The sequence below is a fragment of the Monodelphis domestica genome, chromosome 4 (assembly GCF_027887165.1).
Source record: "Monodelphis domestica isolate mMonDom1 chromosome 4, mMonDom1.pri, whole genome shotgun sequence".
Taxonomy (NCBI): domain Eukaryota; kingdom Metazoa; phylum Chordata; class Mammalia; order Didelphimorphia; family Didelphidae; genus Monodelphis; species Monodelphis domestica.
Genome location: NC_077230.1, coordinates 373,890,738 through 373,903,478, shown reverse-complemented (window position 1 = coordinate 373,903,478; position 12,741 = coordinate 373,890,738).

Genomic DNA, 12,741 nt, shown 5'->3' with positions numbered 1-12,741 from the left:
TGGCCTCCATATTACTTCTACCTGAAGCCTGCTGATATCATTCTTTGCGGTCCTTTTTCCCCCAGGGGATCCAGCAGCCACATTGTTGACACTGGCAGTCTCTTGGCAATGCCCACTCTCTTCTGAGCCCAGCCCACTCCGGCTGAGATAAACAAACAAACAAAACAAACAAAGAAACCCAGCAAGTCGAGTTCTGGGACTCACCAGAGTTGATAGCAGCAAGTGGCTGCCCCAGATGTAAAATTGTCTCAGTTTTCTACCATATCTGGCCCCTCCTCATCAAAGGGTCAACACCCCCACACCCCCACCAACATCCAATTTGTTCTCTCTCTCTCCCTCTTCCTCTCCCTTTCCCTCTCTCTCTTTCTCTGTCCCTGTCTCTCTTTCTCTGACTTTCTCCCCCCCCTCTCTCTCCCCCCTCTCTCCCTTTTCCTCTCTCTCTCTCTCTCTCTCTCTCTCTCTCTCTCTCTCTCTCTCTCTCTCTCTCTCTCTCTCTCTCTCTCTCTCTCTCCCTCTCCCTCTCTCTCTCTCCCTCTTTCTCTCTCTCTCTCTCTCTCTCTCTATCTCTCTCTCTCTCTCTCTCTCTCTCTCTCTCTCTGTCTCTCTCTCTCTCTATTTCTGTCTGTCTGTCTCCTCTTTCTGTCTGTCTGCCTCTGGCAGAAGAGTGATAAGGGCTAGGCAATGGGAACTCGTAGCCAGGAAGTGTGGCTCTCAATTCACTGAGCCACCTAGCTGCCCATAATCAGCTCTCTTTCAAGAGGCTGAACTCTCCAAAGGAGGAGGGGCAGGGGCAGGGGCCAGGCAGTGAGATTCTGACTTTGAGGGGTGTGAAGCACCATAAAGAAGGACCAGAGCTCCGAGAAGGGACTTTTAGGGCAGTGAGGACACAATATTAGAGGATGGGTGTATTAAGGGAGTAAAGAGAGATCTCTCAGAGGAGTCCCAAGAAAACGGTCGCCATATCTAAAGACTGGGCTGTCCCCCAGGTCCCAAGGACAAAGGATGGAGCTTGTGGAGGGATGCAGTGGGATCTGACGCAGTACCTCAGGGCACCCCCTGCAATGGAGGCAGCCCTCAGAAGATCGTAGACTTACAGCTGGAAGCCTTCCTCATTTTACAGTTGAGCAGACTGAAACACAGAATGGTAATTTACCCAACATCACGCAGTAACTGCCCAAGGTGGAATTTTAATTTGGGCTTCCCGACTCCTAGCTCTCCATTCCAGTAATCTGTCACCGAGGAGGGAACAGAGTTCTTATAAAGACACAAGCACATGAAGCTAGTCAGGAAGACTCTAGAAGACAGGGATAGAGATCTCAGGGGGCCTCTGGTGGTGGTGGTGGGAGGACCCCGGATTTATTTTAAGGAGTCCCAGGTGATAACAGAGGTGGAGTTGAAAAGACTGTGCATTCCAGGCATGGGCAGCAGCAGGATGAATGCTAGAATGTCATGTGTGAGGACCAAAGAGAAGCCCCAGGCTGGACCATAGAGTTTGGGAGGAGGACATATATATACAAAGAAGCTGGAAAGACAGATTGGGGCCCTCCTGTCTCTTCTTTCCTTTTGGAATGCCTGACTTTCTTTAAGATTCAGCTCATGTGCCACCTTTTGCCCAAGGCCTTTCCTGATTCCCCTAGCTGTTAGTGCTTTTCCCAATTCCCATGCTGTCCCCCAACATTGGTTACCTTATATTTATATCTTAGTACCTTTTTAGCTGTATGCTGTCTCTCCTTTAAAATATAAATTCCTTGAGGGCAGGAACTGTTCTATTCTGGCTTTGTATCCTCAGTGTTATTCACTTATATACATCTCTTGCATATGTCTCCTTCTGTCCTCTGACACTGCCCCCATCCTGATGCAGGCACTCATCCCCTTAGACTAATAAAATGACCATCTGTTTGGCCACCCTGCCTCAAGTCCCTCAGAGTGATCTTCCTAAAGCACAAACTGGACCATGTTATCCTCCACCCCCTTACTCAATAAACTATAGTGGCTCCCTATTACCTCCAGGATCAAATACAAAATTTTCTGTTTGGCATTCAAAAACCCTTCATAACCTAGACCCTTCCTAGCTTTCCAGTTTTCTCAAACCTTTTATTTGCTTCCTACACATTCTATAATCCAGTAACACTAGTCTCTTGGATATTCCAACAAGACCCTCCATATCCTGACTCCAGGAATTTTCAGTGGCTGCCCCCATGCTTGGGCATTTCTTCAAGTTCCAGCTGAAAATCACACCTCTTGCAGTAAGCCTTTCCAATCTCCCTTAATTCTAGTGCTTTCCCTCTTTATTCTTTCCTTTTTATCCTGTATATAGTTTGTCTGAACGTAATTGTGTGTTGTCTTCCCAATAGACTGTCCATTCCTAAAGAGCAGCAAATATCTTGTACATCTGTTTTTATCCGCAGCCCTTAGCACAGTGCCTGGCACATAGTAGGCATTTAATATTTACTGATTGGATAGTAGCTGCACCCTGAAATGAACCCCATGATAGCTGTACCTTGCCCCCAACCCTTAACCTATCCTGGCTCTGCAGATTCTGGTATCGGAATGAAATTGGGTGAGATCTTCCATTAGGGAATGGTTAAACAAATTGTGGTACACAAATGCAGTGGAATATAACTTGTGCTGTAAGAAATGATAAATATAGAAGAATCTAGGAGGTAGTAGGAAAATATAAACAAGCGATATGAGTAAAACCAGAATAGTATACACAATGAGAACCATGTAAAAGGGAGGAGGCATGGAACTGTGTTCCCAAAAGCAGATTATAAAATGCAATCTGAATTTGCAAAATTGGGGGATTATTAGTACGATTAGTATGGATTTTGCAGATACTAACAGATTTAGTAGATATATTGGTTAGTTTTACTCAATTGCATTTTTTCTCTTCCATGTTTGTTACTGTTCACAAAATTATACAGGTATTAATATAGGGGAGCAAACTGAAGTTCAGAGAAATTAACTGGCGAGGTGAAGCTTTTTTTCTACTGTACTTAGTAAACATGGTAGGAGAGATTCGAACTCGTAACTTTTCCGATCTCAGCTAGTACCTACAAAACCATTGTTCTTTGATTGAAGGCAAAGGGGAGGGGCTCTTTGTCATCTGCGTTCCCGCCACACCCTGAATGGAAACTCAGATCGCGAGATTTAGGAGGGGCGGGGGAGAAGGGAGGGGGGTGTGTGTGTGTGTAAAAGGGCTCTTTGTGACGCACGAAGAATAATTGTATCGCTGAGCCAATGAATATAGTCTTTGAAGGAGGTGGGGATCTTTGTGGAATCAAATCTCTGTTGCCGCTGTATTTAGAGCCGACAAATTCCCAGGATTAATGTTGATATTATGGATTGTCTCGCCCTTTTGGCGCTCCGAGCCAATGAGCATGCCTGCTTTCGAAATGGGGCGGGCCTTTTCGACTAAAGATTGGATTCGGAGGATGGGCTTTGGAGGGTTCTGTCCCGTTGGGACTGGCTTGGGGCTGAAGAGTAGAGAAGAATAGGGCGGGGGAAAGTAAACGGAAGGTAAACCCACGGTGACAACACAGTCTTCGAAGGCTTCCTCTCAAAAGTGCCAGTTAGGAAACACGTCAAAGGAAGTTGCGCACTGTTCTTTACGTCACTTCCGTTCCCCTCTGAGATGGAGGCTGAGACGCCGGACATTTGATGACGTTAAAAGTTTTAGTTAGACCAGACGTCAACCTTTGCTTGTGGCACCTTTGGCGAGTTCACTGTCAAGGACCCGTTCTCTAGAAGGCCCCGGACTTGGGACTTAGCGGACAAACACCTGGGTGAAGGGAAGGAGGAAGTTGGTTCTCTCACTCCTTCCTCCGCTCTATGCGTCTGCGCTGGCTTGTCTTCTTAGACAGCCTTAGCCTCGGCTTTCAAATCTGGCAAATGGGGCTCACGATGTTTTCAACTACGCTTTCAAAAACCGACTGAGCATTTGTTAATCGCCTGCTCTGTATGAGAAAGCATGCTTTTATACTCAGGGAGTTTAGGCTTGAGTTGTGGTTTTTAAAATGCACTTATATGTGACCTTGGACAAGTAATTTAATTTATCCTAGCCCCAGCTACCTCGTGATACAGCCCTAGCTATGACATAGTTCAAATTCAGCCTAAGACACCAGGGTAGCCTTGGGCAAATAACTTATTCCCTGCCTGCCTCAGTTTCCTCATCTGTAAAATCATGATGATAATTGTACCTATCCTCCTTTCAATTGTGAGGAGACAGTGAGATGATTTGTAAAGTGCTTTGCGAAACTTAAAGTACCATTTAAATGCCACCCGTTAAATAAAAGTTATACTTTCTGTCCCACAGGGATGTAAAGAGAACTTTAGGAGCCAACGATTTTTAAGCTTAAGTAGTTGACGTGTGCAAGTCTAGAGGCTGAGATCCAAAAGTGAAAAATAACAATTTTTCCAGGAAATAAACGAGTCAGCATCCTGCAGTTTAGATAGAGTTGCATTTAGAAGCTGCCACTAGATGGTGAATTCTAATAAGAGATTCAAACCTAATCCAAAAAGCATCAACATTGAAGGCATTTGCTTTGCTCTACTGCTTTATTAAAAGGGTCAAGTATCCCAGTCCTAATTACCCATCTCTGAATGTTTCACTGACTCCTAGTTGTCTAAATGACGAAGAAGGAAGGTTGATGTAGGGACACCTCTCAAGATGAGTTCTCAGGTCCCACAATAAACATGTAGTCATTGTGTGCAAACACACTGGGAATACCAAGAAAAACTAACATCCTGACATCCACAAGGACCCTTGTCAGTGATGAGAAAAGTTGGGGGAATGGGGAAGGTTTTGAGGGAAAGATGAATTCCTTTTGGGGCGTGTGATGGGTCTTTTAGGTTTGAGGGATAGTTGGTAGATGTGTGAAGTGTAATTGGGGGTGGGGGGGAAGCTCATACATGCTTCCATGAATCACTCTAATGAGCAGGTAGGAGACTTGGCTGGCAGAGTTCACATGGCTTTATTCAGAGGCCCAGTGGTGTTGGTGATTGAGGAACACTGCCTGGGCATAGGCAGCATCCTCACAAAGCCAAGGTTTAGGGAGGAGAGAGAGACTGGCTCCACAGTCTGAGAGGTCTCAGAAGTAGTGGGCATCAATGCCCACATTTACTCAGATTTTATAGAGATCCAACACAAATGCTATCTCCACTTTACCATCATCTGTATCTTTTTCTATTCTCCTTAATCTTTTCCAATGCTTCTGAGGGTCTTTTCTTTATCTTCCAACATTTCCAAGTATATGGGAATATTCCTTAGGTTTGCAGTTTTTAGTTGAGTCAGGTTTTTAGGCCTGTCCAAGGATTTGCAGCATTGCAACAATTCAGGATGAAAACACTTTTTGAAACATTTTTCGGGTTATAGTATCACAATTCTTGGATTTTAGAAATCATTTCTTAGGATATGTTTTTAAGATTATAACTTTGTAAGTTTTGAGATTTCTCTCATAGGAATGAGGACACCCAAATCTCTTCCCACAGGAAAGAAGAAGCTGGGGGGAGGTGGGGCTCTTTAGCCACATTTGAGAAGAATATCAAAGGCCTATACTATAAATATATATATATATATAGCTGCTTGGGGAAGGGGTTTCTTCTACTCTTCAAAAGGAGAGAGTGATATCTCCTAGTGGAGGGCACCTAACTTCACTATTTTTCTATAGGAAGTTGCCTATCTATGATTACTAATACTGATCAGTGTATATTGGGGAATAAGGCACAATTTCATCCCACACAATCCTACCAATATTCACTTCAAAGTTTGCATTATTCTCCCTCCCAAAGGCCTTCTCCCACACAGTAGAGATGGGAGAGGGCAAGGTAAAATTGATGAACTAATAACCCAGAAATGAAAGATTTAAAGGGGTCATGACTAACTTAAAGGTTGTTTTGAAAAGAATGAAAATTAATCAAAATCAATCAAAAAAGAAAGAAAAAAAGCATTGATAAATCATTTTAAAATACAAATAAGATAGCAAAAGAAAATGCAGAATGAGACCCAGACAAGCAAAGTAGTGTTGAAACTACCATTTTAAATTTGAAATATATATGTTTTAAAAGCTATACGTAATGGAGATTCACAATTTCATATGTGGTCCTCTTTGTTCTTTGTGCCCCATGCTGTCTGCAGGCCAAGTATTTGACACTTTTCTAGAGAACTACCAGTGAAAGGAAGATAAAATGATATCTTCAGAAGACTATCAGAGTCAATGGAAACTTTTTGGTTTTGTTTTTTAGCATTGGGTTAAACCTGAGCATACTTATAAGCAAAGGGGAAGTAACCAGCTATATAAAAATAATTTATTTCAGGGGTTTCCAAAGATTCCATGATACATACACAATCAGGGGTTTCCATGGGTTACGAACACAAACATGGCAGGCAAATATGGGTATCAGGACATAGGCAAGGACAGCCATGGAGGGGTCAGGCCGGCTTGTCCAGTCATGGATTTGTTAGGTCACAGCACGGGAAGTAGCAGTGCCCTCTGGAGCAGAACTACTTTGCTTTGTTCTGGAATTCCAGCAGGGTGCAGGGGAAGGAGAGGCTATCAGGAGTAAGCTTCGATTGTGTCAGCCTTGCAAAGCCAGTCCTTAGAGCATAAGGTGGTCCCTGAAGCATAAGGGGGTGCCTGAAGGAGGAGATATGAGAATTTTCTACTACAATTCTATAATCCCACTCACAATACCTGTGATTCTTCCATCCAAAACAATGATGCTTCCCTAGTATTGACTTTCCTCAGAATGTAAGCTTCTTAGCCTCACATACTTCCAACTGTGTGACCCTGGGCAAGTCACTTAACACTCCCCCATCTCTGTCCCCGTTGCCTAGCTCTTACTACTCGTCTGTCTTGGAACCAATACACAGTATTGATTCTAAGATGGAAGGTAAGTATTTTTTTTTAATTGTAAGCTTCTTGAGATCGGGGACTTTCTTGTTTGTTTGTTTGTTTTTTCTGTATCTCCAATGTGTTCCACAGTGCCTAGTATAGAGTAAACAATCCTTTCTTCCTTCCTTTCTTCTATCAGAAATGAGGTTTGGATGTCCTTCTGCCAACCCCATGCCAACCAATGCCCTTTCCATTCTATTCCATTGGAGAGGGGAGGGACCATCTGGCATTTGGTTCAGTCTTAGGAAAGTAGCATGTCTGTGAGAAGAGCAGTTTGGAGGTGGCTTAAGATGGAGCATGATTGAAATAGTGTAGGAAGTGTGACAGGGAATCAGAAATGAATACAATTGCCTTACAGTGGTAAGAGCCCAGGCAGATCACATCCAGAGGTATGTGAGAGAAAGTAGATTGCTCCTGATTTTCAGGGTCATCATTTCTACCTCAGAAATGAGCAAAAGGTACATACAATTCAGGGCTTGATTTATTGTTTGTTGATTGTCTAGCTATTAAAAATAGATGGAGAAAATGTTAGTAATAAATATTAACCTTAAAAGCGTGCCATGTGTATATTTTTCCTCACAGAGAGCTGGTTGTTCAACATTTACCAGTACATCCCTAATTTTATCTGTAGTCAATCCTTTGGTTTTATTACTTCTCACAATAACATTCTATTTTTCCGGAATAGGAAATGAGACTGTAGATAATGGAACTTAACTAGAAACTGCTGCTTGATATAAAATGAAGAATTCAGGAGTGGGATTGTACCTGGTTGAAATTATAAATTGAAACTGTGAAGGGAGGGAAATCAAGTCAGAGGCGTGGTTTCTATTAGCAGATAAGGAAGGAACTGAGTAATCAGAGGTTATGATGAGGGTAAAGGACAGATTTAGATAGAATGAGATATAGTAGAAGAGGTGGAAGAACAGGAAATTCTGGTCAAGTAGGGAAGGGATTGTATGCTCTGGTGGTTAGTGGTGAACAATGAATATACCTTTAAAGTATAAGGGAAGCTTTTGTGAATTTTGAAGGTGATCAGTTGTTGATTTAAATTCTGATTTTAAGAATTGTAGAAATGATTCCTTTTATCTATTTTTACAAATTGTTAGTCCTTTAGTGGGGTTAGTTTCAGGTGGATCTCTAGTTAGCTAATGTTTATAAATTTAATTCAGAGAATCCAGTTTGATCAAAAAAAGGAACTACCTAGTCTAGCACTGGGTAGATTACCTGTATGTTCACTGCTAGTTCTCCAGTCCAAATGTACTATTTCTGAATTAATATATATTCTTTGGTTAATAAGCTGTATAAAATGCCCTCATGGTGTGAAGATGGGATTAACTCTCCCCTGCCTATTTTTAGATTTAATCACCAGAAGTGATTTTATCCTTAAGTGGGGGAGGTCTGTAACCCACATGTGCTAAAAGTGGGTGACAAATCAGAAATGACTGACTGCCCCCTGTGCAGTTCTAAGAAAATTCTAAGACTGCAATTGGTCCATGTAAAGTGGAGGAAGGCACAGTGTTAAAATTAAAATTAGATCTCAATAATAAAAATATTATATTTTAGGAGATTTATTAATGATCATTAGAAATCAAGGAATAAAGGGGAAACAAAATAAAGACCACTTGCCCATGGCTGATCAGCCAGTCCAAACACCTGCCTTACCAACACCAAGTTCGGGACAGGAAGTAAAGCATCCCTGCCTAATATCCCTGTCTACAGGAAATACATAATGACAGGAAGTTAGTGGGCTCCTGGGAAATTAGTTCTTTTTTAGGGTAACAGATTTTCAATTATACGTTAGGAAGTGATGCAAAGAAGGTCTTTAAAAGCAGTTGTAACTTCCCATGAGGGGACTTCTTTGGAGTTTGAATTCAAAACTGGTGAAGAAACTGCTTTGTGGACCTGAGACTGAAATTTGGTGAGACTGTTCTTGAATCTCTCCCATTAAACTACCATGTGGGTGAGTTAAAAGGCTGACTTCTTTTCTGACTTTCTGGAGAGACAAGCCTCCGGAGAGGCCCCTGTTTTGGAGAAGGTCTCAAGGCTGGAACCCTTACTTAGTTTATCTTTGTGCCTCACTTTGCTGGGGCTTCTGAAGCCCTGCCTGGACTAAGTATCTACTCTACTCTCTCTCTTTACCCATACTTTCACTCTCTCTCCTTTTTGTAAATAAACTACCATAAAAAGTCATTCTAACTTGAGTAATATTTTTTTTAAACCCCATCCTTCTGTCTTGGAGTCAATACTGTGTATTGGCTCCAAGGCAGAAGAGTGATAAGGGCTAGGCAATGGGGGTCAAGTGACTTGCCCAGGGTCACACAGCTGGGAAGTGTCTGAGGTCACATTTGAACCTAGGACCTCCTGTCTCTAGGCCTGGCTCTCAATCCACTGAGCCACCCAATTGCCCCCTTGAGTAATAATTTTGGCTACCACATTTCTCATAAATTTAGTCCAACCTTTAGTTTTTAACCCTTACAATGGTTTGGAATATTCAGAAATGGGTTGAAGGGAGAGGACTGGGCGCTGGAAAAGATTAGTGTCAGTAACAGAAGAAGGGGAGAAGTAATTAGGTCCTACATAATGAAGACCTACATCTCTGAAAGACAAGCCTGCTGAGATTCTCGGAAGGTCCAGGAGGCTTGGTCCTTTAGGTTGGGATTCATGGATCAAGGGAAGTTTTATGGAGAATTCAAGTTAAAGGGTAAAGTCCTGAGGTCTGCTGTGAGAAAATGAAGACTATGGATCAGTGAATTCTGTGACCCCAGTAAATCATTCTGTTAGGTGTTGGTGACACAAAGACAAAAATGGAACATGGAAACTTACATTCTAGTGAGGGATACAATGCATAGACAGATAAGTATACACAAAACTATTTGAAGTAGGTGAGGGGAGTGACATTGCTTTGGTGACATAAGACTGGAAAAGCAGGAGTATTCATACTCAGTCCCAGGAATTTCCTGGATACTTAGGAACAAGGGAGTGACGTGATTAGATCTGTGATAGAGGAAAGTTATACCTTGGGTTTGAGATCGTGAATTTTTTAAAGTTCAGAGAAATGATCTTAAGGCATAAAATGCTCCAAGTTAAGTCAACCTGTAACATACCAGGCATAGCATTTGGGAAGTATGATTGTTGTATTAATATTATACTACCAGACACACGGTCAGAACTCTTGATGTTAAAGGGACCATCCTAGGCACTAGCAAAGCAAATTCTTGGGTTGGGTGTGGAGACAGCTCTGAGCAAGGTCATTAACATGAATCTGACTTTATTTACAAAAGCGAGGGATGGATTAAATTCCACCTCTTTGATATTGTCATTGTCAAATTCAACCAATGTAAAAACCCATGTCATGATATGTATACATTCCTAAGGCCCTCAATAAATACCAGGGGACAAGCGCGGACTCCTCCCTTCTCCCTTCGGCCTTCGGCCCTCAATGCCTCTCTCAAACTCCTCTTACTGACCCCTCTTACCTTACTGACTCCTCTCTTGCTCTCTCTTACCAGCTCTCTCACCAGGCCTTCGTTGCCTCTCTCTCCTCTTACCACTCTTGCTTCTCTGGATCTCTTTCCTAGCGACCCCAGTGCCTCCTATTGAGATAGTAGGCACCAAGGCGTTGACTCCCACCTTTTCTAGCATTGCAGTCGCCCCCGAAGCTTCCCATTGTTGTTCAGACTCTATTGTCTATAGGAGTATCAAGGGGTTGATACTCCTCACCTGTCCTCTTGTTCCTACTACTTCCTCTGAGTTCCGGTTACTCCCCATGTGTTTCTACTTCTGTCTTTGAGTCATTATTATTCTCTCATCTCCTTAGTCCCCTCTTTCCACCTCAGGTTATTCCCACAGATAGATGTTATAGGACTCACGTAGGGGGTCTCTATATCTCCCTTCTGGGTCTCTATACCAACCACAACCCTGGGTCCCAAGGGAGACTTGGTTAGGAGACACTTTCTTAAGAATAACATTCTAATGTGGGGCAACTAGGTAGCTCAATGGATAGAGAGCCAGGCCTAGAGATGGGAGTTCCTGGATTCAAATGTAGATTCAGATACTTTCTAGAAGTGTGTCTTGGGCAAGTCACTTAACTCTGATTGCCTAACCCTTACCACCACTCTTCTTCCTTGGAACAGACATCTAGATGGAAAGTAAAGGAAGAAGAAAGGAAGGAAGGAAGGAAGGAAAGAAGGAAGGAAGGAAGGAAGGAAGGAAGGAAGGAAGGAAAGAGGAAGAAAGAGGAAGGAAGAAAGAAAGAAAAAGAAAAAAGAAGAAAGAAGGAAGGGAAGGAAAGAAGGAAGGAAGGAAGGAAGGAAGGAAGGAAGAAAGAAAGAAAAAGACTGAGGAAGTTGTAAAGAAGTTGGAAATGTATTGATCAACTCATATTTACAAATTAGGCAAATAGAAAATGGCCAGTAACAGGTTGAAAACACAAGAGTGACAACTTTCTGTCAAAGTATCAGGATGTTGACTCCCAAGAACTAGCTGAAAATGGTCATCAATGGTGGACTACAAAAAAGGTTCTGTTGGGGACAAGAGAAGACCCATAGAACCCCTATGTACTTAGATCGAATCAGAACTATTCAGCAGTTCAGATTGGGAAGCACAGAATAGAAATAATTAACAAGGATTGGAAACATCAAGACTTCAAGACCAGGGTATCTATACCACATTGCCTCTCCTACACAGTTGGCACTAAATTTGTTTTTGCTGAGAAAATGAATTAATCTATATGGCACATTTTGGCCAAAAGGCATATGTCTGTTGCATCACTCTAGGGTAGTGATAGCAAACCTTTCAGAGATTGAGTGACCAAACTGCAACACTCACACAGTAGTGAGCTGCCCCCTCCTTACCCCACATAGGGGAAATAGGAAGCACTCCCCTTAGACTGCCGTCAGAGGGGTTATATGAGAAATGTCTTCAGGCACATTTGGAAAGGGGTAAGGAAGCAGCCCCTTCTGGCACACATCCCATAGGTCCACCAACACTGCTCTAGGGGGAAAAATGCAGAGAAGATGGAGAGCCATGTGAGTGTTGGATGGTAATGGAAAAACTCAGAATCTGGTTTAACATCCTTCATGAACTCAATAAACATTTGCTGAAAGCCTACTATATAGAAGTCTATGGCCCAGGGGCAGCTGGGTAGCCCAGTGGATTAAGAGCCTGGCCTCGAGACAGGAGGTCCTGGGTTCAAATCTGGCCTCAGACACTTCCCAGCTGTGTGACCCTGGGAAGTCTCTTGACCCCCATTGCTACTTACTTTGCCCTTACCACTCTTCTGCCTTGGAGCCAATACACAGTACTGATTCCAAGGTGGAAGGTGAGGGTTTTATGAAAAAGTATATGGATCATCTTGCTCAGCATATATTTGTTGAATGAATGGATGAAAAACAATCCTTTAGGCTGCTATTTATAACTTTTTTGCCTTGACCATTCCAGGTAGAAAATGAAGATGGTGACAGCTATTGAATTATCAGGTCTGTGTCTCTACCTGCAGGTTCATATTTGGGTCGTTGGTTCAAATAGAAGGGAGTGTCGCTGCCATGATATGTTGATGGTGGTAGATAGGCCCAAGTTGGGTGGGAAGTGAGCAGATGGTTCCAGGAAAACACCACACTTTCTCCTCAGGCACCTGCAACAAAGCTGTCAGGTAGAGCTGTAAAACATGTAAACTATATAGAACTACAAACACTGCTCTCCCTCTCTCCTTTCTTAGCAGCCAGAGACCTCCTATCTCAGGCTCTTTTGCTCTAAGTGGATAGTCTTGAACCTAGAGATCAAAGCAACCAAACGATTCCCTGAGGTTGGAGCTATCTCTTTACCTCTTAGACTAGTGCACTTCTGGTTC